At 51.1% G+C, this 25,290-nt stretch overlaps 1 long non-coding RNA gene across 4 annotated transcripts; it reads left to right on the top strand.

Annotated features, from left to right (window-relative positions):
* The first annotated feature begins 301 nt into the window (after positions 1 to 301).
* Positions 302 to 24,680, top strand: LOC114011596 (uncharacterized). 4 transcript variants are annotated; one of them, XR_003553566.2, is made up of 4 exons: positions 749 to 918; positions 12,203 to 12,340; positions 18,095 to 18,260; positions 22,804 to 24,680. It is a non-coding gene; the product is annotated as an uncharacterized LOC114011596 (long non-coding RNA). The 4 variants fall into 4 exon arrangements; XR_003553568.2 differs by lacking the exon at positions 22,804 to 24,680 and adding an exon at positions 18,534 to 20,060; XR_003553567.2 differs by lacking the exons at positions 749 to 918; positions 22,804 to 24,680 and adding an exon at positions 302 to 639 and having other exon boundaries at positions 18,095 to 20,060.
* The last annotated feature ends 610 nt before the right edge of the window (positions 24,681 to 25,290 follow it).

The following is a 25,290-nucleotide window of genomic DNA, read 5'->3' as shown; positions in this document are numbered from 1 at the left end:
CGCAGCGGCGTCTGCCGCTCCTTGACAGACGTAAGAGCGGAGCGGAGATCCCCGCCCCGACCCGCTCCCCCACGCCCTCCCGGGCGGCCCCCTCCGCCGCCCTGTCCCGGCCCCCCTCCGCTCCCCGCTCCCAGCTGGTGGGCAGCTTTTAAAGAGCCCTTTCCACGCCGCCCTACCCGCCCCGGGGGCCGCATCCCTGCCCAGGACGGGGCGGGGGGGGGCTGTCCCACGCGTGACCGCGACGCTGCGTGGGCAGGCCCCCCCCCATCCCCCTGCCACCTACTGCTGAGAGCCACGGCGGGGGGGTGGGGAGGGCCGGGCGGTGCGGCCCGGGCTGCGGGCAGCGCAACTTCCGCGGGCGGCGGGGGCGGGAGGCGCTGCCCGGCCGCGGCCTCCGCGCAGCGCGGAGCTTCACCCACCTCAAACCCCCTCTTCGTGCGCTCTTTTAAGCTCGGCGGGCCCGGGCAGGATGTTTATACTGCGCAATGTAAACACGGGCTCGGGGGTGCTTTAATAAAAAGAAATCGGCGAAAACTCCCGCTGCCGCTCGAAATGCCCTTTTCTGCCTGCGCCGCCGCGCCGGGGATGAGAGCAGGCGTCGGACCCCTCGCCTGCTCCGAGGCTGCTCTAGGGATGAGGGTGGGTTGGTGTTTCGGTTTGTTTTTTCGGCTGGGTGTGTTTTGGGCTTTTTTTTTTTTTTTTTTTTTTAGCGGGGGGGTGGATATAAATCTGTGCTGAAGTTTTGCAGTTGAATCCTAGGAGCCTGGTGCTCAGCTCTGGCGGGTGCCACGGGCACGCACAAGGGGTGGGGGGAAGGAGAATAGGAAGGCAGGGAGGCAAAGACCCCCTTCTTTACCCTGCCCCCCCAAAAAAACCACCCTTTTGAACCTCGTCCCATCAGGAGACCTGTCACTTAAGGTAAGTCGTTTGAAACCTTTGTCACCTTCTTGTGAACCGCGCGTGGAAACCTGCGCTCCGGGGGGCGGCAGGGCGGGTTGCACGGCTGCAGGAGCTTTCAGGGCTGCTGGCTGCCGCAGAGTACTCCCTTGCAAGACTGGGGAAAGGAAGAGGGAAAGGAAGGGGAAAGAAAAGAAAAAAAAAGAAAAGAAGAAAAACTTCCCCCCCCCCGCCCCCGCACCGCTGCAGGCCGCAGCGCAGTGCTGTGGGTCCGGCCCCCTGCACCCTCTGCACAAACAGCGAGCGGGGGACACCCCCCAAGCCCCCCGTCTTCCAGATTTGCTTTTAAAGTTTTTAATGACAATTTAATACCTTTTAAAAGAAAGATACCGATCGGGTTTCCAAACTCCCTCCGCGTTATTCGCGAGCAGTTGTGAGCAGCCTCCGGGGCGCCTGTCACATCTGTGATACAACCAAGAGGGATTCCACATCAGGGGCTTTTCTTTTTCTCCTTTTTTTCTCCTTCCTCCCCGTCTTTCTTTCCCTTTCCCATCCTCTGCCCCCTCTCCGAAAAATAAATCCTGCCGAAAGCACCGGCCCTCCTGTTCCCGGGGCAAGGGGGGGAGGGGGGGGGAGGGGGGCTTTGGGGACAGGGACAGGCAGAGAAGAGCCCTGGACGAACCCCAGGCCAGGGGCAGGTAGCCGAGGAGGGGGTGAGAGGAGGTGGGGGAGTTACTTCTGGAGCTTTTCCTTTGAGGAAGAGGAGAACGGGCCGCCCGGGCTGTCGGGGGAGGCGGCGGCCGCTGCGCCCTCCCGTCCGGGGTCGCGGAGCAGAGCGCGGAGCGGGGCGGCTGCTCGGCAAGGGGGGGAAAAAAAACCCCAAAATGCTTTTTCGGAAAGCGATCACCTTTCCTGGCTGCTTACAGCTCCGGGGCAGCTGGTGCAGAATAAATCCTCCGCTTCTCGCTGTATTTCTTTTTATTTTTGCGGAGGGAGGGCATCGCTGACCCTGAGCTTTGCTCCGCATCGAATTCCCCGAGCATCCCCCCCCCTCCCCAAGACGCCAGAAGGGTAGGTTTCTTTGCTTTACATCTCTCTGCGACTGAATCTTCCCGATCTGTCCCCAAAACACCCGGGGATGAGCTCGAAACACAACGTAAAGAGCTCCTGTAAAACCCGCGTTCAAAACCGTCGCCACCGGCAGCGTTTCCACTAGGAAATAAAATATCTCCGAGCAAAAAACCCAAAACCTCTCCGTGGAAATCAAACCATTCCCCTTCACAGACAACCAGCCCCTGCACCAGTGCCCCTTTCCCCCTCTCGCAGTATCTTTTTGGAGTGCGAAGATTTGGTTTCCTCTATATTTATGATAGCCAGCAAACGTTAAAAATGGAAATATATCGCTGCAGGTTTTATAGGCCTCGCCGTGGGAATAGCAGGAAGGTTGGAGGGTTTTACACCGAGCCCCTGAACCGGGGAAAGGCGAGCTTGGGGAAGAGAAGCCGTGCTGTGCCTGATATTCGAGGGGGGTGATGGTGTGCGGGTGGACGGGACCCGCTTGTCCTGGGGTTAAGGGGGGTTGGGTGGCCTAACTGCCCCCCCCACCCCCGGCAGGGGAGAGATGCAGGGAAGGGGGAAAAAAATGAGGAGAAGACGACAATAAAAGATCATCTAGAGCAATTAGCCCTGCTAATCCTGGCACCGTTTGGAGCCCGTTTTGCCGCCCTGGCCCCGCATATTCCCCGCGACCACCCCCGAGCCCCGCCACGCTTCCCAACCGCCACCCCCACCCCCCACCCACCCCCCCCCGAAACTCGGCAGTGTTTTGTGTAAAAATAGACAAATCCAAGCTTTCTTCCTTTTCCTGCGCCGAAGGTATTTTTACTAGCTAATTGCTTAAGTGAAGTCAACTTTGCAACCAGGCCGGGTGTAATCCGAGTATGGAAATGTATATAGGTGGTATTGTTATAGGCGGGCTGGGTGCTGCTCGGAGAGGGGCCGGGGTGTTCCTGCGATCCCGGACCACCCAGGGCGAGGGGAGTGACCGCCTCATGTCCCCCTCCCCGCTGCCCCTGCTTTGCATTAACACCACCCGCAGGACACCCCCCCACCCCACCCCCCCGCCTCCCTCTTGCCCAGCACCATCCCTTTTCCCTCGGCTGTTTTTTTTTTTGTTTGTTTGGGTTTTTTTGTTGTTTTTTCTTTCTTTTTTTTTTCTTTCAGTCGCGACCATCCCCGTGGCCGCTGGCTCCAAATCCGTAGCAAAACGATCCCTAAAGGTTTATTTAAGGCCGAGGGGGTACGTTCAAGCGAGGGGCTCAAGGCTGGGGACATAGGCGCTTGGGTGTGGGTGGGTGTCAGGGGGTGAACGGACCGAGGGAGAAGTGGGATCTGGGGGGACACACGCACCCCCAAACCATTTTTGAGAGTCCATCACACGGCAACTCTTTGCCCCACGCGTGTGTGTGTGCCCGGTGGCAGACGGGCCCTCTCCCGGTGGCAGCCAAAGCCCAGCCCCGGCCCCCGGGCACCCCCCGCGGGCAGAGCTCGGCCGCCGGCTCCGAGCGGGACCTGCGGGAGCTTTTAGGGAAGAAGAAGCCGCAATCGGGAGCGGATGCGAAGCGGAGCTGCCGAAGCACCTAAGGCGGCTGTGGGGAGGTGCGGGCTGGCTGTCAGCCGTCGTGTCTCAGGCAGAAGTTCAGGCTTTGGTCAGAAAGGGGGAAAAAAAAGGAAAAATCTTACACGTGTCCCCCCCCCTTGTCACCCTTTTCCCCCCTCTGCCCATCCCGAGACTGCTCCCCCCCCCCCCCCCCCCCCAGCCCACATTTTCCATGACGTCCTTCGATGAAATATTGCAGCACAGGAATTTACAGCCCTTTTCAGCGCTGGATTTTTTGGGAGTTTTCTGGCAGGACGCAGTCCCAGCAATACAAATCGGTTCCAGCGATAATAAGCTCCGAGCGCTACCACTTAGGCACAATCGCTTCCCACAGAGATCTTGAAAATATCAAAGTATTTACATCCCTGCTCAGGGACGGATAGCTTTGCCGGGGGGGTGGAGGGGGGAGGGATGCTTTTGGACTAACTGGGATTCAGAGCGACCTGGGTACCGGGAGAAACAGCGGGGCTGAGCCGGAGTAGAGCTGGGACCAGGCGAGGGATGCTCCCGGCCATCCCTCAACAAATTCGCCCTTAAAGACAGCTCGAATCGTAAATTCAGGTGTCAATCCAGAGGTAAATCCAGGCTGGCATTGCTGAGACACCCATGCTTTCTCGGACAAGTTTTCTTCCCTGGGGGCTCCTCCAGCGACGGGGCCCGGTGCTGGGGATGCCCCCGAACCCCAAAGAGGACCCTTGGGAATGAACACACCCCCCCACACCCACCCAGCTCCTTGGCAGAGCAGTGTGGCGTGCAAATAAAATTAGTAGCCATTTCCAGCTTTTCTAGCCCCAGAGCCCGGGTTAGCGGTGAAATGGGGACAGCGAGGTCGAAAAAACATTTCGATCCGCTGAGCTTTTTGGGGTCGGGAATCCCCTCCAGCCCCCGACGGCTGCAGGAGCGACAAGCCCGGCCGGGCCGAGCCGGGCAGGGGAGCCCCCTCCAGACGGGGAGCGCGAGGGGCTGCCCCGGGGCTCAGCCTTATTTCCAGGCTGACTGAACATTTTCGTTGTTTTCTTCCCGACTTTAAACCAAACCCCCGCCGAAATCGCACCGACGTGCCGATGCTAGAGGAGCGGTGTGTGTGCGTAATTTTTAGCGGCGGGCAGGCGAGGGCCCCCGGCCCCCTAGTTTCGGGGTATCACGCAAAACGCGTCTCCACGGAGAGGTGCGAGAAGTTAAAACGGAATAGCCCAAATCAAGGAGAAAAGGATTATTTTCTTCCACGGGTACTAAACCCTGCGGGGACGGTATATTGCCGGGCTGAGTAACAGCCAAGCTGGCGGCTTCGTCTACTAAAGATCGGGGAGAGATGTGAAAAAACAAAGCCGCTGGGTTTGGGGAAGGATCTGGCCTCCCTGTGCTGGCCCTCGGTGCTCAGTCCCGGGGCACAGCAGTGCCTGGACGTGGGGGCCCGCCCGGCTGCGGCGAGGTACCCCGGGCCGGGGGTGCGGGCAGCGGGATCCCTAAGGGGAAAACCCCGGGACGGGGGGGATTCGCACGGTCTCTGCCACCGTGTGGAGCCACCAGTGGGTCCCCGGTGCTGCGGGTGGGCTCCTCGGAGGAAAAAGAACCTTGTGTAGCACGGTCCTTCCTGAGACAGGAGCATCACCCGGCTCCGAGAGAGGAGGGGGTGCCAGCACCCGGGGGTTGCCCAGGGCAAGTGTCCCTGGGGTCCCCCGCAGCCACCACCCCTTCTGCCTTGTCACCTGTAGAGTGGGGAGAGGGGGTTGCGGTGGCAGAGCCATCCACGCAGGACGCGGCGGTCCCCCGTGGGGAGGGATGCGACAAGAGGAGCGGCTGCCAGCGAAGGATGCTAAGGGCAAGGCTCCTCCGGGAGGGCCGGGCGAGGCTGGCACCATCTCCGGGTCGTGACAGCGACCTGCCAGGAGGTACCGGCCCACCCAGGTACCTGCCCGGGGGAGGAAAGCCCCCGTAGGGTCCTGGCGTGCGAGAAGGTCCTGGTGCAGCAGACGGGCTTTGTCCCTCTGGGCTGTGCCCACGGAGCTCCCACGCTGCTTGCAAAAGCGGCTTTCGCTGGAGGGACCCCTGGAGCATCCCTCTGGGGGAAAAAACCCCAAACTCACCCGTGGGCCGTTTCCCCGAGTTTTTTGCTGCAGGGAGAGGGGCTGGGCTTCAGAGCGGCCTTGCAGCCCCCGGGCTAAGGGGCAGCACGCGGCAGGCGGAGGGGGGGGACTGCACTGGCCAAGGCAAAGGCCCCCGGCCCGGGTCGGAGGGGCTGCAGTGGGCTTTGCCTGCCCATCCCGGCGGGACCTCCCGGCCGGATCCAGCTCAGCCCGCACAGCCACCACCTGTGTCCCAGGGCAACCTTCTGATTTTTTAAACTTTTTTTCTAGAATAAATCCCGTATCTAAACTCTATTCCCCCCCGCCCCTTCCCCATCCCAAAGCGGGGGTTCGGGACTCGTGTTTTTTGTGAAAAATCCCCGCTATAAACAACTGCAATTCTTCTCTCCCTGCTCCCCTCCTTACAGAGACCTAGGGATGCCTTTCCTTGGAAGCTGCCCCGGCAAAACCTGTTTCACATCGTTATTATTATTATTATTTTAAATAAGTAAACACCCAAGTAATGATGTGGAGCCACACTACGCGGGGTGCTGCAGATTCGTGTCCCCCTTTGCTTCGCAGTTACCGGTGCAGAGTTAAAAGACACCAAAAATTGGTTAATCATCTTTCCCACCTCCTTAGCAAAACAGCAGAGCGCCTAGCAAAACGATCCCTTTTGCACAACAGGTCCCTAGTTAAATATTATAAGCGATTTTGGGGGGGCTTTAAAAAATGTTCTGCCGGGAACAGCGTGGTCGGTTGGCATTCCCGGGAAAGATGCTCAGTGGATACTTGAAATCCCCGAGCCAAGGTGGGAAGGCGTCCCGCAGCGCTGGTGGTGATGTCCCGACGGTAACCGATTTCTGCAGCAAAACCGTTGCTTTTTGCGAGAATCGGGCTGATAACGGGAACGGGCGCATTCACCCTCCCCTTCCGCATCTGGGTTTCTTGGGGAAGGGGATGTGCGTGTGCGAAAGCCGGAGAGGAAAGGGGAAGAAATCTGTAAAATAACCCCACCAAAACTGGCGTAGAACTCACGAAAAATTCGAATAACGAATCCAGCAATGGTTTTGTTTTTCCTGTTTTCAGAGTCGCTCGCTGAATTACAAACCCCCCCAGTGCGTTTCTCACAGCACCCTCAGATCCGCGCCCTTAATCTCCCTTAAATTCCAGTTCTTAAAATATACAAAATCATTTTACATCTAACCCCCTTAAAATCGATGAATGAGGGAATTTCTGCCTGGCCGCCAAGGCACTGGAGGCAAATCACCTTCTCCAGCAGATTTTGCGGTCTACCTGCGAGGAAAGATGCTGCCCGAGGGCTTGGGTTGCAGCACAGTAATTTTTCTCGCAGGATTATTCGTTTCCCCTCTGGAAACGATCAAATTCGAGCGCTTCACGCAAAGCGCCGAGGGCTCGGGGACCTCTGTCCCCCCGCAGCCGCGTCTCCCCCGCCGGAGCGGGGCTCCCGTGGGACTGGCGGAGCTGTCGGTGCTGGGGGCAGAGGCAGCCCCGGGCCGCCCGTGCACCCCCCCCCTCGCCACGCGTGGGACGGGGCGAGCCACGGGCGGTGCCGTCGGGGCGCGGTGCTGAGCCCTTAACCCCGCTCGAAACGTGTCTGCGCAACCCGGCGCTGGGAGGGAGGGGGTCCGACCCCCGGGGGTGTTCAAACCCTCTCGGTAAGGGTCAAACGGCGGGGATTAAACTAAATCCAGGCGAGCTGTGACATTGGCATGGCATGGCGGGAAAGGACATTTTCTTTACATCGGGAAGAGGCTCCAGAGCAGGACTGGAGCGGAGCCCGGGGTCTGGTTTGTCCCCCAGCTCCAGAAGAGGAAAATAGAAGTGCCCCCAAACACTGCAATAGATCCATGGGTATATAGAGAGTGTGTGTGTCCTGGAGGGGAGAGAAGGAGGGAGAACAGGAGAGTGAGGAAGAAGAAAGAACAGACCAAACTACACACAGTAAGGCAGAAAGAAAGACATAGGGAGAGAAAGAGAGAAAAAAGAAAAGGAGAGAAAGAAAAAGAGATAAAGAACGAGAAGTAACAAGAAAGACAGAGAATATGAAAAAGAGCGAAACAGGAGAGAAAAAGAGAGAAATGAAGACAGACATGAAAAGCAAGAGAGTGAGAAAGAGAGAAAGGGTGAAGGAAAGAAACAGAGGAACAGGGAAACGGAGAGGCAAAAATGAGGGCGAAACAGGAGAGAAAAAGAGAGAAATGAAGACAGACATGAAAAGCAAGAGAGTGAGAAAGAGGGTGAAGGAAAGAAACAGAGGAACAGGGAAACGGAGAGGCAAAAATGAGGGAAACAAAAATTAAGAACGAAAGAGAGAAAAATAGAGGCAAAGAGAAAAAATAGGAAGAGGAAAAGCTGGAAAGAAGGAAAGAAAGAAAAAGAAAGAAAAAGAGAAAAAGACGAAGAAAGGAAGGGAGAATAACAGAAAAAGAAACAAAGAGGGAAACCAAAAAAGAAAGACAGAATGAAAGGGAGGAAGGAAGGAAGGAAAGGAGAAAGGGGTAGAGAAAGGAAGGAATAAAAAAGGGAAAAATGGAAAAAGGGAAAGACGAAAAGAGAAAGAAAAAAGAAAGAAAAGAGAACGGCAGGAAAGGGGAGAATGAGAGAGAGCACGAAAGAGAAAAAAAAAAAAAACCAAACGCAAGAAAGCAAGTACAAAAAGGGAAATTAATTTCCTGCAAAACCAATAATGAGACATCGACAACCCAAGTTTTCCCTGGAAAGCTGGGCTGAGCCGGGAGGGAGCGGCTCCTGCGGGTAGAGCAGCGTGGCCGCGGGCGCTGCCCGTCCCGCCCCGTCGGGGCCGCGGGTACCTGCCGCCCCGGCCGCTCCGCCATGCCCGCAGCCCTGCCCGCAGCCTGCCCGCTGCCTGCACGCAGCCCTGCCCGCAGCCCTGTCCGCAGCCCTGCCCGCAGCCGCCAGCCCTGCCCCGGGCGCCGCCGAACGGCGGGAGTACCGGCCCGGCACCCCTCTGCCCAGGGGGGATTGCTTCAATGCTTTATTGTTCCCTTCATCTTTCCCCGGAGAGGGGAACTGGCAGTGTGGGACGGCTCTGGATACTCCCCGCGCCCCCCGGGGCAGGGACACGATCGGGACCGCGGTTGAGCACCGGCTCCCGCGCAGCTGCGGCCCCGCCGCCCGTCGGGGAGCGCGGCCGCCCCGCGCCTCTCGGACCCGGCTCAACCCCGCGGCGCGACCGGCTCCGCGTTTGCTTCACCGGCTTAGTAGGTGGCCGTGTATATTTTTGTTGAAGTAGTGTTTATGTTAATGAAAAAGGCTGAGATTACAAACAGACCACTGAATGCCCGGGATGTTGCTGCCGGATTGGTCTAAGCTGTGTATTTTAAACCTAATCAGTTTTTGGGAGCAAATACGACTTTTTTTAAAAAAATTATTATTTTTAGTGGAAAGACATTTGGGTTCTTTGGGGAACCCTGTGCTGCCCCTTCCCTCCGGTGTCAGGGCTGCATTTCCCGGTGTGGTGGGGAGGGATGGAGGAGGGTTGCAGTGAAAAGCATCTCTAAGAATCAGCCGTAAAAAACAACGAAAACGAGCCCTGGGCTCCTGGAGGAGGGCAGGGGAAGGGGGCGTTCAGCTCGCCCTCCCCGAGCACCCCCCAAGGATGCAGAGGGGTTCCCGGTGGCAAACGGGGCATGTCCCCCAAAATGTCAGCTGTACGGGGGGACAAACATCGGCTGTGCTCAGGGGTTTGTCCTTGCCGGGTGGAGCCAGGCAGAACCTGAAATTTGCTTCAAAACCCCATGTAATTTACCATTTGAGATGGTAAAAAATAATAATTATATATAATATAATTCCAGTCCTTTTAAATGCTAACTAAGCATGAATCAATTAGTCAATTTACATAAAAAGAAAAATACAGAAGTTTTTTTTTTTTGGGGGGAGAAGCAGCTATCCGTCTCATTACTTTGATTTCAGGATCTGACTTTGGCGTTAGTCTCCTAATTTTCTTAACAAAACCCCCTCTCTCCAAAATTATTCCTGCTTCCCCCACTATTTCTATCCCCATCTGCTTTGGCATGCTTGAACTGTCGATAGTTAAAAAGATCAGATTTTTACAGACTTTTTTCCCGCCCCTACTAGATAATTTCCCAGCATGGAGGGATCCACTTTGGGAGCGGGTTTCTCCCCCCCAGGAGCTCTGGGAGCAAATGTGTGCGCAGCGTTTGGCATCTCCCTCCTTTTCAACACTTTCCTTTTGTGGGCAAAAGCTCTGGGTGAAGGAGCCTCTTCTGCAGGGACAGGCGGACCTGGAGGATTTGTATGTTCAGATGTTTTACTACTGCTATGATTCCTCATTGACTCGAGCACAAAGAAAATCAGAGTGTAAACAAGTTGCTGTTGGAAGGGGATGGGAAAAAATTTGGGGTGAGTGAAAATGTAGCAGGGAAGGGATTAAAAAAATAAAACAAACCAAAGGAAAAATGGGAAAATGCAAAAACCCTACCCAAATTTTTCCCCATGTAATGGCTGTGCTGTGCTAGAGCTGCAGGGGACTTCTTGCCAGGTTTGGGAGGCAGAGGAGTGCTCTGAAAACAGCTTTTTCTCCCTTAAAAATATCCTTAGGGGGTCAAACCTTGTGGGAAGGGGAGATTCCCAGCATGGGGCTTAGTGAAACCTAGAGGAGTTTCTTTGTTCTCTCCCCACACCTGGAATTAGCCTTTATTCAATTATGCTTTTCTTTGCCCCCCTCCCCTTTTTTTTTTTTTGGGGGGGGGGGTGGGGAACATCGTTTTGTCCCAGTGACATTCAGCCATTCTGTAGGAAGGATTCTCAGGACAAAAAAAAAAAACCCAAACCCAGTAGAGCAGATGGCTTTGGAGAAAATGTCACCGAAAGTAACCCTGTGCTGTTAGAGTCAGCTAGGCCCTGTGTATGTGCTGGGGGTGAGGGTCAGCAGGGCAGGGGGTCCAGGGGTCCCCAACCACACAGCCCCTCACTGGTGCCTGCCTTGTAGCAGGGACCTTGCGCTGGTCACTGCGGGCAGCCCGTGCTGGGGACCAGCTAAGGACGGGCACACAGGGCTGTCCCCTACCCCACCATGCACACGTGTGCACCCACGCACCCCCACGTACACATGCTCCGAGACCACCTCCTCCCCAGGCCCCCATCCAACCGTGCTGCTCTCTAGAAGCACTAATGATGCCGCAGACCAGCTATGCGGTGTGAGGCAAAAGCAGATGAAAGTGATGTCACATTAATGTCAGCTCACAACTCGAGCCCACACAGCCTTGATTGCTCTTATTAATCTTGCCAATTTGTCTGTCAGCACTTGGCTAATCCCTAAATAGCCTCCCAACAGGTGCTTTATGCTTCCGCCACATCCCTGCTCCCCGGCACCCCCCGGGAGCCCCGCTTGCCCTCCCTGGTGACACCGGCTTTCTCCTGTCCATCTGGGACTGGCTCTTTTCCCCGGGGAGGGCTGGGGGGGGAGAGAGGCGACTTTGCAGATGTTGTTTAGTCTGTCCAAAGAGGGGTCGGAGCTTTGGGCTTCCCAAAAGGAAGTGATGACCAGGCAGAGGAGATGCTGGAGAAACTGGGGGATGTGGGGGTGGCAGAGGGGAATCACCTGGGGGTGGGCAAACCCTCTGCATGGGTTACCCCCACATGGCAATTAGAAACAGCACTTACAGGACCCTCCGTCTCAGCTGTCGCAGGACAGCAAGCCACGTTGCTTTTACTTATCGTGGCTTTGGTGGTTTTACTGAGAGGGAAGAGAAGATTAAAACAAAAGGTCCGAGCTGAAGTTGCAGTGGAAAAGCCACGTTACACCCCAAGCAGTTTAATCCCGCAGTTAAGCTGTGGGTCGATTATTTCCTTTAGTATGCTATCAGAAAATCCGCTGGCTTTTACAGTGTATATTTAGCCATAAAGTACCAGTCATGTATCGAGTAGAAAACTAAAATTACTGTGTTGCAAGGCTTAATCTTCCAAACTTTGTTATTTAGCACAGTAGCCTTAATCACAAACCACAAGTTTTGTGTTTAAGACTGCTAAACCTTATTAACTGCTAAACCTTATTAACTACTGAAGTAGAGTCCAGGCTGCTTTCCTCTACCTGCATTAAGATTAAAAAAAAAGAAAAACTTTTGTTTCTGTTTGGCAACGCTGCTGCGTTAAACGGTTCGCGTACAGATTACAAACCCTGTGCATTGCAGTGGTCTCCCGCGGTTCACCCGGGAGATGCTCTGGTCTGGAGGAAGAGCTGCCAAACCCGACTTTGGTGCAGCAGGCTCCTATTTTATATCCGAAGTTGGCTCGGGCTATTTCCAGCCCTGTGCTCAGCACAGCAGGAAGGAAGAGCTTTCAGGAGCATCTTCAACCATTTCTCCAAGAGCCTGGTCCAAAGTGGTCCGAGTCACTGAGGGAAGTATACCCGCTAATTGAGCTCAGGGCTATTCATCATTAACCCTTGGGTGCTTCAGATCAGATCCTAAAAGCTCTCTAAAAATACCATTCATGACTGCAAGCTGTTTCATTCCATCCTGACCTGGATATATTATCAGGACACAGATATTTTTTTTTTTTTCTTTCTCCCCAGGACATTTATTTCATCCAATAAGACTATCCATCACAGCACACTGGAACCGACCTACGATCTGAGGATATTCTTAGATATGCAGCATGTCAGGAAACGGCTAGCAGCCCTGCATGATGCAAATATTTGGACGACTGAGAGGTAGGAAGGATTGTCCAAATGTTTACTAAAGGCTGTTGATAGCCTAAGGATTTATAACTAGTGCATAATGTCTGCCCCCACACAGCTCCTCTAGCAGGTGCATCCAGTTTTAACATGACACATGGTATGTGTGCGCTCTGGGAAAGGGGATGCAGGAGAAAGCCAGTTTCGCAGGTCTCGGCTCCCTTTCCCCAGCTCTGTTAAGCTGCTTACTGGTTTGGAGCGCATGGAGCAGCAAGATGGGAGCCCAGGATCTGCTCCAATGATGCGTGCCCCTGGTAACAATTCAAACCACTACTAACATTTAAAAACAAAACACGAGCATCAAACATGTTTAGTTGGAATTTCCTAAGTGAAACCAATGCTCTGAATTATTTAGGCCCATCAAAATATTCCCTGTCACCCTCCTTCAGTGCTGTGGTGGAGGAAATTCATGACATTGTTCTAGTTATTGTTCTTGGCATTTCACTTCCTAATTTCCACCACCGGGATTTGATCTCTTCTGTCTCACAGTAAGCCTTAATTGCTGCTACAGGCATATCAGAAGTGCTAACAGATCAGTTTTAACCATTTCTGGTGTTCAAATATCTACAGCTTTCCAGTAGTGGTGCAGAGCCTGCTGGAAATGTCTCATACCTATCGCCCTCTACCTCTGCCCTTCCAGCCAAATGAGGAGTGTACATCCAATATTGTCCAGGCTGACTGACTAGAGCTGGAGATATAGCCAAGGGAAGATTTAGCTCCTTGCCCAAAGCCAACTCTGGTGCCTTGATACCCCATCCTGTATCCTATTGTCCTGATGCCACTGCCTCAGCAGGGATCTGCATCATCCAGAGAGACCTCAGAGGGCTCTAGCCCAGTCCTCTGCTCAAAGCAGGTCCATCACCAGCACTAGACTGGGTCAGCCATGGCTTTGTTTAACTGAGCCTTGAAAACCTCCAAGGACAGAGTCCAACAACCATGAACATTGATAGTCCAGGTAGCAGAGGAGCTGTCAGTGCGCTTGTGTCCATCCCACCAGGTTGCCAAGCTCTGCTATCAAAGCAGCAGCTGTTTTGTCTAGAAGCATTCCTGCTACCGTGTTATTGAGAAATAATATCCTACGAAATGGGAGACGACAGCAGAGAGTTGAGTCACTCAAGCCTGGTAATCACCTTCCTCTCTGCTATTTTGCAAGTTTTAACTATGCTGGGAACATGAACGCTTGCATTTAGCGCGCTGCAGATGCCCAGACAGCCTACTTTTCTTAGTAACGAACAGCAATTGTATCTGCTGCAGAAAAGCCTTTAATTCATTACAGCCCCAGACTAGTAGGAGTTTACCGACTTCTCAGATGGGGAATACAATGACCCTATTGTTTTGCCAAGGGAAGATTTCTTAGTTGCATGCTGTTGCATAAACTGTATGTTTTCTATTTGTTACCTGATTCATTTAAATGAGCTTCCTTAGATAGGGTTAAGACCATTTGTGGTCCTCACTGCAGCAGCAAAAGAAACAGTTGCAAGCTGTGCACCAGATTATTAGTATTACCTCTTTTGGTTTGTTTAAAAAACTAAGAAGAGAACTTGGTGTTCTTCTAGGGAGAAGAAATTGCGTAAGAAAGTATATGGGGAAAAAGAAGTAAGTGCTCAAATTCCAAAGTCATCTGTTTGCTTGATGAACATTTTTTTATATATTAAATTAGGTCAGCCTTAGGTTTGATGTCATATCCTCAGTGTGACCTTAGATGTGGAGTCATAATTCAGACTAATTTGGACTCTTCTTTCCCTGAATGTATTTCTCAAGAATTACCCACCAGTGCTGGAAACACATTGGCCAGGCAAGGCTCTTGAGCTGTCAGCTGGTGCAAAGCCAGAGGGATGCAAGGAGGAACCAGTTGCATCTGGAAAAGTGGCTCGTTGGTAGCTCCAAGTTCTCACTGGGGCTGGTGGCATCTGGACTGGGTGTCCCAAGGGCCAGCACGGCAGGTGTAGAGGGACCAGAGGCAGGGCGTTAGCTGCAGCGTTGCTTCTACTGCAAGAGCATCTGTTTCTGCAAATGCACGTGCTGCTTATCTTGTGGTCATACTGTGTACAGTCCAGAGCTTTCCTGGTGGTCACGCCAGCCATGCTTATCCATGAGTATCTTCACTTTTTCTTAGCTGTGAGCCTTCGAGTTATATTTGCACTCCAGTGGGGATGAGTTAATGGGGCTGGAAGAGTCTTCCTGCAGGTCTCCTCCTTCCATGGAGACTGGCCAGGGGATCGCATACTGGTGTGGCTGGCTCTCCCCTTTCCCCAGACGCTGGCTCTGTGTCTGCAGCACGGTGGGAATGTGAGGGATTAAGTGAAGGAAATGGCAGGCTGGGCTGGTGGGGACATATACACCAACCTCCCATCAAACTGCCCAAAGAAATTCCCCCTGGAGAGAGAATTCAGGCTCTGTCTGTGTTATCTTTCCATACTGCTGGGTCGCTGGGTTGGGAACTCACACCCTCTATCCCAGCCAGCTGTTTTGTGAATGGGTTATGTCTTTTCAAATACTGTAGAGACAGTAATTTTGAGATTACAATAATAATAATAATTAAAAAAAAGGGTAAAAAGATTGGATATAAGGCATTCCAGCCCAGAACTGCAATCCTAAAACCTTGGTTTACCTGTTGTCTAAACCTAGAAGCACCCATGCTGCGTGGGGGCAATCGCAAACTCGAACACCCCCATCAGAAGAAAGAACCTGTTGGTGATCCACTGCAGATCTATTCTTTAGTCTCTGTGACAGAGCAGTTTTAGGGGAGAAAGGCCACCAATACCAGCTTTCAGAGAGGGTGTTGAGGGATGGAGGCCACTCTTCTGTTTTTTAGCATTCACTGCTCTCTTCCCAGCTGGCCCAAAACAGTTGCATCTGGAGTTGCTGGCTCTAGGAGGTGTATGCTCACCTTGGTGGGGGAGAGGTTGATCCTTTTTTAAAGCCCTGACCCTCCCTAAGCCCTGAAATTTAAGCATCTCATGTGGGCTCTTCTTACTTGGAAATGCTGCTGCTCTTTGTCTCACCTTTGCTACTGAAGTCCAACCAGGAGAAGATTGAAAAACCAGTAGGATTTGGCACAGGGTTAACCAAAACAGAAATAAATGATCTCAGTCCCTGGTAAATTCCAGTGCGTTTGGGCTTGGAGACTGGGAGCGATGGCTTGTGGTCCAGACCAACATGGTGCTTTTAGCTATATACAATCAGATGTTTTTCTAAAGAAAATCATTACTGACAGATTAAAAGGTTTTTATTCTAAAGGCTTTCCCCTGCCTAATCTGCCAGGGAACATGCAAGACTGACTCAGACTCCGCTTCCTTGGAGTAAATCACAGCATGGGGCTGCCTTATCTCAACCGGAGACCCTGCACAGGAATGTTGCACTGTCCAGCCCTCAGGCCACCCACCCCTGATCCCAGGCATCAGCATCTGCTCCAGGCCCAAGCTCTGACCCTTCAGAGACATATTTTTGCAAGGTCAGGAGGTTGGGTGGCGAAAGGGGAGTGGGGAATAGCAGAGGGAGAGTTGAGGCTGGCTCTGCAAAGAGGTTTCAGGGGGATGTTTATGCTGGCCATTAAGTGCAGGCTTGAGCCTGTTCTCTCCAGATTTGCTGCCCATCTGCGTCATTTGCATGCAAACATGCATCAGGCACAGATGCAGTCCCAGCTTCAAAGTCTTCTGGATGAGGGTGGCCCGTGCGTGCTCTGCACCCTTGGTCCTTGGTCATGCAGCTTGGTCCAATGGGACCAAGGACGGATCTGGTAAGGCAGCCAGCCCTACTAGGCATCATCTTACCCTTTTGTAGGGCAACAAGGGTGCTTTTAGCATGAGCTGCAGCTGAGATGCTGTGGTATAATCAAAGGAAAGTATAAATAAGCAGGGGAGCACGTAGGAGAAGGGGAGAAACAGCTCTGTCAGATGGAAGTAGATGGGTGTCCATCTCAGGTGGATGGAGCTGCAGCACTGTCTATGGCTTTCATTCATCACAGAACATTTCTTTTTGTGCCATGTTGTGGTACTCACCATCTGCTAGCTTGTCAGTAGAAAGGGTTACAGAAAATACCATTGCACTAGATAGCTAGGGTCCTCGTACACATCGATGAACCATTCACCCCTGTGCAAAAGTTATCCTCGGGATTTATGGTCAAAAAATGATTTCATGTGAAGCGTCGCTGTGAAATTTCTGTTGCATTTGTCTGGAAGGGCCAACTAACTGGCTTCATCCAAGAAGTAGCTGTGGAAGGGGTCACTGAACGTGGGCCGACTGTCAGGAACAGGGAGAGACTGTTTCTGTGGGCATCACAGTGCCTTCCCAGGATGTATTTCAAGAGAGGGAAAGGGGGAAAAAAGAGAATGCTCCAAGCAAAATTCTGATTTTCTGAAGTAGCTAAACTGAAATCAGGTTGTTATTTTTTGCACAACTGCTTGTGTATAAATCCTTCGTGAATGAAGGGGAAAATGTAATTTCCTTTTCTCTAAGGGCTGGTACCAGCGAAGACTCCAATCCATTGCCCGGTGAAACAAAGAAACAGGGTCCAATATGGAGGATTTTACTGTGAATTCCTCCCTAACTACTCATTAAAACAAGCTACTCCAGCTCCTACTGAGCCTTTTAAGCAAGTGGCTCATTTTCAGAACTGAATTTGTAAGTCTGAAGTCTGGGAAGTCGGCCCTGCCCATCGCCCAGCCCAGGCTGCACCTCACTGCCGTCCTGTCCCTGTCCCACGGAAAAGCCTCGGGCTGAGCCATCTACTGCAGCATCCATGAATTAAATTCCCATTTCAGCCCTCGCTTTCCTCTGTGGCAGAGCATGGGAGTCTCCCTTCCTCCCTCCCTCCCTCTCTCACCGTGCAGCTGCTCAGCTCTGCGAAGGAAAGGCTCCCAGATGTGCTTGGGAGGGAGCGGGCAGAGTCCTGAATTCCACTCCATGCCGGGTGGACTCTTTGTATATTTTGTTTTAAGGAGAAAATATGTAGAGAGTCCTTGCAGAAAGGCCGAGGACCAGGCACGTCCCTGTGAGCGCAGTAACCACAGGGCTAGGAGGTCTTGCAAGTCATTTGCCCTTGGCTTACCCTTTGCCTGCAAGATGGACCCGTGGCTGGCAGGCAGCCCTCGGCACCGCCAGCAGCTGAAGTCCATCTGCATCACACAACAGGTCCCTAAACCCTTTCCTGGAGATGGCTCAAGGTGACCAGCTCCTTTGAGAAAATGAGGCTTTACTCAAAAGCCAGTAAGTGCTGCAACACCTAAACACCCACGTTTGGTATTGTTGGCATTTTTGGCTTGTAAATGATGTGCCGTATCAGCTCAGTAAACATTCACACACTCGTAAGCGTTTTATGGAGCTGGTTTCATTGCATTTTAAGTGCATTTAATTGTGGTACTTGGTAGCTACTTGATTATTGCATGAGACAATACATTTACGAAGTGTTGGCCTTCATTTAGTTAATCACTTCATTGATGTGTAATATGAAAGAGGGTATGAAACTAATTGTTTCCATGGAAACAGGAACCCAGCAAATGATTTCATATCGCAGCTTGGCAAAAGAAAAAGAAGAAACTTCTGTAATTGTTCCCATTAACCAAGCGCAAAGGATTCATGCTCAATCTCTACTACACTCTGCTTGACTTCTGCTGTGAATTAGGGGACGAAAAGTCATCGCAGAACCACATAAAAAAGCACCGAAACAAGCTGTGTTTTATTGAGTATTTGTAGTTCTGCCACCAAACCCATTTCCCTTCTGCTTTACAGGTTTCTGGCCAGCAGCACCAATGACTGTCATGGCCAAGCCACTAATTCGGAGATGTCAATGGACAGGGGCTTTAATCATGCGTGAGCTGTGTGCGTGCAGGAGGGAGGACGTCCACGCTGCAGGACTGAGCTGTGGGTTGGAGGCAGGACAACCCTCATCTCAAGGGTGAGTGCTTAAGGAGTGTAGGCAAGGCCAGCTTTTGGAGCAAGTAACTGAGGTGACCCTCTCCAGCCCCGGGCAATCGAGATAGACTGCCATGCAAATCAGGCTGCGTGCGCACAAAATATCCCAAACCTCACCTTTAGTGAGGTTTTCCCCTCTTCTTCTCTAGGGTGTACTGATTGCTGGGTCATCTCTAGGGCTTTGCTGTTGTAGAAACCCCCAGTATCACTGTACTAGAGAGACTCACATTTTCCACTTCTCTGAATTTGCCACCAGACCAAGATTTCCTCATCCCAGGCGTCCCAGCGAGGAGCAGCAGGTCCTAGCAAGGTACTTTATGGTTATGGAGCATCATGTGCAAGATCAGCCAGGCCAGTTTTAGTAAGACCAATGGTTCTACAACGCCATGGGGTGGGCTGCCTGTGCACCCATGTGGAGGTGTGAGCCTCCCACACACCCTCCCACCCCAGGGTGAAGGTACCTGCACCATCCCCTCATTTGCCTGGGGATTCTGCCCCTAAACGCAGCCCCATCATGCACAGGGATGTGGCAGCACAAACCCCATCCTGGCTACCAGGCCAATGGCCACCCAACCCCACCAGCTTCTCTGGATGGACCAGGAGACATGGACCTGCTCCATCTCAGGAACCACCGTAGAACAGGTTTCTCACTAGGCTAATTACTGCTAATTGTGCCACTTTGCTATCTCACCAGCCTTGCCCTGAACAGGGCTGATAGGGTATCAGTGAGATAAAGAGCACTCAGCACAGGTAACTGGTGAATGTGGGACCTGCGGTGGGGTGAGCTGCCTTCTGGAGGGGTTATCTCCTGCTGAGAGCCTGAGGCACCGGCCTCCTGAAGGGGGACACGGTGGTCCTAAGGGTAAGCGGAGGGAAGCTGCCATCGGCACACTCCTCAAAGCTTTTTAGGAGGTGCTATAAGGGATTTTGGTGACTCAGAATTTGCAAACACTGGGAAAGCAAGCTGGCATTCATTTTATAGTAATTCTTTTAAATTTACTTAACATGCAGTTTGTTCTTTTGAGTGGTTTTTGCTGTTGTTAATTTAACACTCTAGAAATGAAGGTTTCATCATTTCTCCTCCCCCTCCCTTCCTTTTTCTTTTTCCCCACAAAAAAAATAAATTATGTTTTTTTCACAAACACAGTATCTCTCAGATCTTTTGTTATCTTTTACCACCTCTGCTGACCTACGCGAAGTAATTCAGCTCCTACACCGGCCTCAGAACCAGGTAGGAATCGTTAACACCTGCTTACCAAAGAAACTTGGACAAGGTATTGTTGTTGTTCTGCAACATTTTTCAAAGATCATTTGCAATAGAAGACCAGAAAATTTTGCAGCCAACTCAGAGACAAGTCTTGTGTGTAGATGTAGTTTCTGGCTGTGTGTGTAATCACACATTACACTTGGCAGGTAAAACACACCGGTACACAGTGCCTGGCCGTATCAGTACCTACATTTTGTCTCACATTCCGTATCTTGTAAAAATGAATAGAGCACCACTACTTCATCTGATGGATGAGTCAACAGAGCTTGTTCATGACTATCAAAGTCAATGGCAGGACAACTCACACACTGCAGAAATCTGCTGGGTCCTCTAATCCAAAGCTTGGGATATTTTCCATACCAAGTATCTACATATACGAGCAATGTAGGAGAGAGAGATAGGCAGGCAGGCAGACAGAACATTTTCCTCAAGGTACCTCAATCATCTGCTTTTCCTTTTACCCTGCAAGTCCGGTCCGCTTTCAGTTTGGTTTAAGTTACCAAAATTTCTCAGCTTGTTACAGTAAAGCTCATAACAAAGTCTGTGGCCAGCTCTTTCTTTGATAATTCCTTTCCCCCCATTTGTTTATCTCAAGTACTGAGCTTTGTTCCAGGCCCAAAACCAAAAGCCTTTCTACCCTGTTCTCTTCTTGACTTGTTGCAGATGTAACGAAATAAATCTTTAGAAAGAACAAACCTTCACTTCCTCTCTCCCGTCTGATTCAGTCACAAAGCCCAGGAAAGAAAAATAAATCACAGTGTGAGCTTGCCCAGTCTGGAAGGATACCATGCCTAGTCCTGTAGGCCACCATTCCAATCGGACGTGTCCATCCCTTAGAGAACTCAGCGAACGCATCAGCAGCATCAGCCCGTGCTGTCATGTGAAACCACCCATGCAAAGCAAAGCCCCGTGCGTTGCCGTGAGCTGGATGCCCATCTCACCCCCCTCTTCCCAACTCTCCGTGTTATTTTTCCCCTCATGATCTGACAACGGGAAGTAGATCTGACCACCATGGAACCCTCGTTTCGAGCATGGCCAACGTCAAGGACCGACCAAGAACTTGTGATCAGCCTGAGCCGAGGCTGATGTGAAGGTCATTGGCAGCAGCAAGCTGTTGGTGCCTTCCCGGAGCTTGTCCCCTGGACACCGAAGGGCGATGGGTATCGCTGGCTTTTCTCACAGCCCCACCTGTGGCTCTGTCCCTCTCATCTCCCCCTTGCCGCCCACCTAATGCATTTTAAACTGTAATCAGAAAAATCAGCTGCAGGATGTGTTTGTTTTTGAAAAGTGGCCGTAGCAAAGAGGTAGAAATGTGCCTCCAAAGGGAATTTCTCCTTCTGAGAGATGTATCCACGTAAAAGCTGTGTTGCTCTTCCATCAACCATTAAAGGAAGGCTCAAGTGATCTCTAAGCACAACCAAATTATGGTGGCTTGCCAAATTGATGTTTTCAGCTAACGTGCCAGAGATCCCATGTATGTTCTCCTACCCTGTGGTGAAACACACCAGCCCGAAGCCCTTTCCCAGTGCCCACTTCACTTGGCATTGCCTTGGACTAGGACCAGGCAGCCAGGCACAGCATCCTCACCATGGGGATCGCAAGTGAAGTGGGGCACAGGCTTGTCTAGATGTGCCTAACCATCTCGTCAGTTGACATGGATCAAAGTTAAAGACAGACGTAGCTTTAAGGTGGGGAATATTGGAACTGTATAAAAGGGATGATCTGGATTTACACCGGGTAGCATCTGGCTTGTTGTTTTTTTATTCTTTCAAAGGTACTGGGGGGAAGATGTACAGAACCATGAAGGGTGTTGAAGTCAGAAGACATTTGGATTATGCCTCTAGTCCCAGACCTGCATTCTGGATGGATGAACTGAGGGTTTTCTTTCTTTTTTTTTTTTTTCTTTTTCTTTTTTTTTTTAATTTAAACAAGAGGTCTTTGCACATTTGAAACAATCTGTACAGTTAGCATTGAAGAAAGTGTAATTAGACACTTTGAGAACTGGAAGAAATTAACTCCAACCACAGACCGTCACTCAGACTATTACTTAATAATACTTCCCAAATGTGCAAAGTACTTAGTTTTAGAATAACAGGAAAGAAGTAAAACTTCTCACTGAGAGCAAAGGCTTTGGCTTGGGAAGCGTGCATGGAAAAGTCAAAAGCCACCGTGCTCCAAAGCCAGAAGATGCTCGCCACCTCCCACCACCGAGGTGTACCAGCGTGTCAGGCTGGGTCAAACCTGCTCAGCCATGGTGCTGGGCTGTGAAGGATGTGGTTCATGCTCCACAGCCTCGTGGCCCTTAAATGGCTGGAACTGAGTCAACGGGAGCGACCAGCCCGAGGTGCAATGAGCTACGTGTGAGAAGATCGCCTTCAGTTTCCAACATGCCAAGGAAACCGCTGAGAAATTGCTGTTTTCCTTCTTCTCCAGCACCAGGCAGAGCCGTTGACTCACCCCGCACTACAGAAGCCTGGCTAGAAAGAGATTATTGTGATTTCTGCCCGTTTCTTTCCTCGCTACAAAAGGCCCCATTCATCTGGGCTAATTTTGAAGGGCGAGCAAGGGGTATCAGTAGCATGAACTGTATCTGAGTGTCTCAACCACATTTCAGCAAGCCACGCTTGTTGGCCAGTCCAACGCGGTGAAATAGATATCTTTCATTTGAAGCTTTTTAGTGGATCATTTCTCTGATTTTAAACAGAAGTATCTTTTCTGGCCGTGGCAAGTTTAAAAAGTCCTGACGAAGCAGGGGCAGCCATTTTCATTGCAAAAACAAGAGGCCTTTCAAAAAGTGGGGGAAAAAAACTTGTTCTTGCAGCAGATACGTGTTTCTGCTGCTGCAATCAACGCACCTAGGCTTGCCTACCTAAATGCACCCCACATACATGCAATAAGGCCATGTCCAGACATTGAATCTCTTGCCTTATTTCAAAGTGCTGAAAAAAATGGATGTAAAAAAAAAAAAACCAAACCCATACATGATGCCTTATATGCTTAACTGCTGGTCTTTGTGAAGCACAACTGGGACTGCCTGTGTGTGGGAAGAGCTACAACATAATTGCTTTCAGCAGAATATCACTGTAGTCTATAATTAAAATATACGAGGTTGCCAGTTTCAAAATTTTTAAGTGATTTCATCTGTATTTGGGTGATTATGTCTCTCTGAGTGGCTCATTTAAAATGATACTTCTATTTTCAGCACATAAAATGGTTGTTGGGCAAAAAAGAAAGGTAATTTTGTCTCTTCTTCTTACAGTCTCCAAGAAAGCGCCTAGGGAAGGCTGGAGAGGCAGAGCTCAGACTTCAATGACATGTCCCATCACCGGGGAAAGCCTTGGTGAAAGCTGCTTGTGAAGTGTTATTCCAGAGATGGAGTGGAAGGTGTCGAGAAAAAAAAAGAAAAAAAAAATCACTAACAGAAAAATCTGGCACCTCCTAAATCACAGTGACAATTTCAGCACAGTGTTTACGCAGGGTAGTAAAAATAAATTGCCTGAGACTGATTATACCCACATGCCACTCGCCAGGCAGCAGGGATGTCCCACAGTATCGGAAACCAAACACGAGGAAACACGTGCCAGTGGCAATCATCATCAGTGCGACAGCACTGGGGCCAGGACTGCCTTCTCCCCAGCCCCAGCAAGTGGAAGCAGCAGTGGGAAAAGGCATGTGTTGCTCCCCCCCTGCCACTTGGACATGATCACATGAAGGGTGGCTTTTGAGGCCACCACAGATGAGGAGTCCTGCAAGGACTATGGACAAATGAGCAATGTGGTTTTAGGGTATCCTCAAGCTTTGATAAATCATGCCTGCATAGTCATGAAGCCCCTCTGCAATTTCTCCCACAGGTGGGACCTGTGAGATCAGCTGGGGAGTCAGCAACTCCATCCCTGTCCTCTCTTAAAAAGCCCTCATGGTCCACCCCGTTTGCAGCCAGACCTACCCAGAACCTCATGCAAAAGCGGAGGGACCTCTGCTGCAACTTCATTAGGAACAACTGCAGGGGAATATCCTGATCCCATCTTAAGGAGTAAAACTCAGGGCATGTCTGCCCTTAAAATATAACCCACAAAGTGTTCCAGATTACCACGGGTGGGAGATAGCCCTTTTCTCATCCCCATCATAGAGCCCTTCAAAGCCTTGCTCTCATTTCTGGTCTTTCTCCACAGTAACCTCTGTCTTTAAGAAGAGGTCTGTGCCCCAGGAGCTGTGTCACTGTGTCACAGTGACAGTCATAGGGCATGGCTAGTTTTGGTGGGATTAATCTCCCCAGAAAGCTTGTAACTCTGATGTTATCCTTTGCTGGGGGCTGTCGTGGCACCAGTTATCTGCTGGGCTGCAGTGTCCCTGCAGGAGTCAATGAGCCCCATCCCTGGTCTAAAAAAGTTGCATTGTACTGATGTAACAGAGGGGGTAAAAAAAACAGAGAACAAGAAACTCAGCACAGTTAACACAGGCGCCCACGTACAACGATCTCCAGCAGAACAGGGGCTCTGCAGTCGATATAGCTGGTGGGCTGAAGGGCCAGAGAAGGCAATGCAGACACTGAATTACCTTGCCAGGGCCCTGTTGCTCTTAAAAAAAACAGGGGAAAAGGCAAGAGAGAAACCCTCTGGAGAGCAATTTTGAGCAAGGCAGGTCAGCACCAGTGTACTGAATGCAACATGCAACAGCTTTCAGGACACCCCAATGATACAGATATATCAAGAATAAATTCTGTGCTTATTCCAGTCACTTGTAGGTGTTGGCTTTGAGTATGTGTAAAATGTCTTGACTTCGTGGCTTTCAGCAGAGTGATAAACCAGCTAGAGATGTGCTCGGTTCCCCTTGGCGGATGCCAAGGCCAGCCATGCCTCAGCGCTGCTGGGGAGCATCGCCTTCCCGGTGCAGGAGGGATGCACACCCGCGAGCTGCTAAAGGTATGCGTGGCATGCAGCGTTTTTGATCAAAATAAGTAATATAAGAAGGCAAATACGATAGCATCGCTGTTATAATTGTAATGAGTCACAAATGCTATTTTGATGGTTTTCTTTGAAAGAAATACACAAAACCCAAGCGATTTAATTAAAGATCTCCAAGGCTTTGTAATCAGCATGGCCACAAATGAAGGCAAATCTACTTTCATGTGGCAGAATACAAGAGCAGTTTTCCCATTATAATAAAAGGAAAGAAGAGAAAAAGACATTTTAAAGAGTTTTGTTTATAACAATACTAGGACATGACATGAAGGACCTATATCCCCCATGTGAGAGAAAGACTGTGATGAGCTTAGATAAAGCACGGAGGGTTTGGGGTTTTTTTTGATGGTTTCTGAATACATGCATTACATTACACATGTCTGCTTAACACTGAGCACATCTCCAGGGAGTTCTTTGGCAAATGTGTTTGGGAACAAGAAAAGGAAGAAACTGCCAGGGAGTCAGACACCAACAGGTAGCTAGAAACATTCACCCAGCTCAATTCCTGAAGCTTGTTCTGAGCTTTTTTCAAAACAAATGCCCAAAGACCAGGACACAGAAGCAGTCTTTGAAGCTGCTGAGATCTTTGAATCAAAGAAGTAGGACGGGTCACTCAGCAAAAGGCTTTTATTTTTGCCAAGCAAGCATGGAGAAAGTGAGCATTTTTGACCTAACTGTGCATGGGGCTCTGACCACCTGGGACTGATCTGCTCGGAGGAGCAGGAAACACTGTGAGGCTTGACCTGATAGAAATAGCTACTGTTTCCTTTGCATCGTACGGCCAC

The sequence above is a fragment of the Falco peregrinus genome, chromosome 14, assembly GCF_023634155.1.
Source record: "Falco peregrinus isolate bFalPer1 chromosome 14, bFalPer1.pri, whole genome shotgun sequence".
Lineage (NCBI taxonomy): Eukaryota > Metazoa > Chordata > Aves > Falconiformes > Falconidae > Falco > Falco peregrinus.
This window is presented reverse-complemented; position numbering and strand designations above follow the sequence as displayed.